Source organism: Solanum dulcamara, chromosome 10 (assembly GCF_947179165.1).
Source record: "Solanum dulcamara chromosome 10, daSolDulc1.2, whole genome shotgun sequence".
Taxonomy (NCBI): Eukaryota; Viridiplantae; Streptophyta; class Magnoliopsida; order Solanales; family Solanaceae; genus Solanum; species Solanum dulcamara.
Window position 1 is genome coordinate 11629103 of NC_077246.1, and position 2590 is coordinate 11631692.

The 2590-nt window shown below is 40.2% G+C and overlaps 1 long non-coding RNA gene across 1 annotated transcript; it reads left to right on the forward strand.

Annotated features, from left to right (window-relative positions):
* On the forward strand, window positions 1-2314 carry LOC129871502 (uncharacterized). The gene is made up of 4 exons (XR_008762265.1): window positions 1-102; window positions 212-284; window positions 747-823; window positions 2048-2314. It is a non-coding gene; the product is annotated as an uncharacterized LOC129871502 (long non-coding RNA).
* The last annotated feature ends 276 nt before the right edge of the window (window positions 2315-2590 follow it).

Here is a 2590-nt window from a genome sequence, read left to right on the forward strand (position 1 = left end):
CATTAGGGCTCCAAATTGGGTGATTCAAAAGACAAACTTGTGAGATTTTTTGTGGAGAACGCATTGGAGAGATTGAAAACTAATTTGGAGCATTCGATTCAGGTAAAAATCGTGATTTTAATTGCAGCTGTGTCTATTTTCGGATTGAGTTTTTGAATAACTTTGAATAATTGTTTCTTGACCTATATAAACCCGATTTTGGCGATTCAAGAGTCTAAATTCAAGAGAATTTCGTGAGGAATCTCGTGGTAATCTCATAAATGCGAGGAGAAGCTTCGTTTGAGGTAAAAATGTGTTTTTAGTTACTGATTTAGTCATTTTCGGAATGAAATTTTGTGTAATTTTGGAAGAGTGTATCTTAGTCCATATAACTCCGTTTTGAGTGATTCTTGAGGCTAGATTGTGGTTTTTTTTGCAAGGAACATCATGGTGTAATTTGTTTTGATTGATAGATGTTCAATTTTGAGAAATCGACGTGTAAAGAGACTGCTTTGTTTGTTTTCTTAGTTTGAAAATGTGGGAATTGATTGTTTGATCGTCTTGCGTAATTTTCCACCCCGAATTGTGTTATAAATCTGATTTGTGAGCTTGGGGTGACGTTTAGAACCTGTTTTGGGGGTCAAATTCGGAATTTCATATGTAGGTCCCACATTTTCTGTTTTAGACTCCATAATTGGCCCGTCTCCAAAAATTATGAAATTAGTGCCTAAACAAACGTATTGATGTCGTGTTTCTATTTTTGACAGCTTGGAAACATTCCGAGGTAGTACGAAGGGAAAAAGCTTCGACACAGTGATTTGGAGCCCACATGTTTAGCCTACAGGTAGGCTACGGTTTACCTTTCTTTAGATTGAGCTGGAATGTGTGAAAGCATGTTGAAATAGTTGGAATTTGAGTTGGGTAGTTTGATTGTATAATTTAGGTGTTAGAAATCATGCTTTAGGCTTGTTATCGGGTTTTTCAGATATTTAAAAGCATGTGTATCTTGTCGTTTTTTGTTAGTATTTTAAGGAGAGTTGAATGAGCATGTTGTTGATACTGTGGAGTATGTTGGCCTTAGTATAGGATGTAAACTTGGTTTAGATGCCCCGACATTGCTCCGGTGGACATCGATTCTTGTAGAATGATGTTGCGGGCTAGTGCCTTGTAGTTTGACCTTAGTTAGGCGTTACCTTTGCTCTTAATGATATCCTCATCCATAAATCAGTATAATCATGACTTTCGTGATGCATCGGCCACACTAATTTTCGTGATTATTGACTTTGGCTCCGGTTCCAATTTTGACGGCATATCGGTTGACTCATTTGGGAAAAGATTTTTGGTACTGTTGTATTCTAGTTGGGAAGTAGAATGTTTGGCATCATGAGATAAATTATCTGTGAGTATCTGGGTACCAAGTCCCAGCCTCCGTTCTGAATTATCGGGGAGCATTCGGGTACTCAGCCCTGGCCTCTACCGGCTTGCTAGTATGACGAGCATCCGGGTACCCAGTCTCAGCCTCGATCATACCGATGTATTATGGCGAGCATCCGGGTACCCAGTCCTGGCCTCGACCGCACTTATGTATTATGGCAAGCGTCCGGGTACCCAGTCCTGGCCTTGGCCATTTTAAACATTCGGGTGAGCATCTGGATCCCAGTCCCGACCTCGACCCTTAAGTCACCCCTAGATTGATTGAATCTTGGAGATTCTGGGTTTGAAAATGATATAGTACTTCGGTTCATAACATCGCAGATTCTTGGTTCCTAGCCTTGGTAGTTGTAGCTATTTTGTGTACTCGGTGGGCTTATGGGGGTTCGTCCGAGTTTTTATTTAACTTGCGCACGAGTCTCTCGGCTGGGCTTATGGGGGTCCAGTTGGGTATAGTTAGCTGTAGTTCTCATAGGTAGTACTCTTTCCCCTTTTGATGCTTATGTTGACTCCTATTTAGGCTATTCTTCTTTTTCATATTATTTTTACCTTTTCTGCTCAGTTGGCCTATGATGCCTACTGGGTACCTATTGCCTTGGTACTCATACTACACTCTGCATCTACTTTCGTGATGCAGGACCGAGCACCAGCTATCGCCGTGGATAAATCGAGCCTGTTGCAGTCAACTTCGAAGACTAGGGTGAGTACTTGGCATTTTTGGATCATTCTTGTCTCTTTCAGCATGGATGACTCGTCTTTTGTCTTTTGAGACTAGCCAGTTGTTATATATATTTTCGGTTCACTTTTGGGACTTGTACTCGTATTTTATTTTGTAGCTTCTCTGTACTTGTGACTTCTAGGTTCTGGGAGGGATCTTTAGTTGTTTAAAACATGTTTTGGTTTACTTCCGCTTATTTATTCTGTTTACTTTTATAATTCGATACTCTTATTTAGTTTCTGCCCTCAAACCCATTACTTAAAGTTTCGGGTTGACGGGTTGGCTTACCTACTAGAGGGTTATAGTAGGTGCCATCATGACCTAGGGAATTGGGTCGTGACAAGTTCATTGCACAGATTTAATCCTTCTTGAGTGCAAGTGCCAGTTAATTGACCATAAGTAAAAACATCAAAAAGAATAGAAGAATGATTACCTCTAAGAATTTTTCGGACTCTTTCTGCA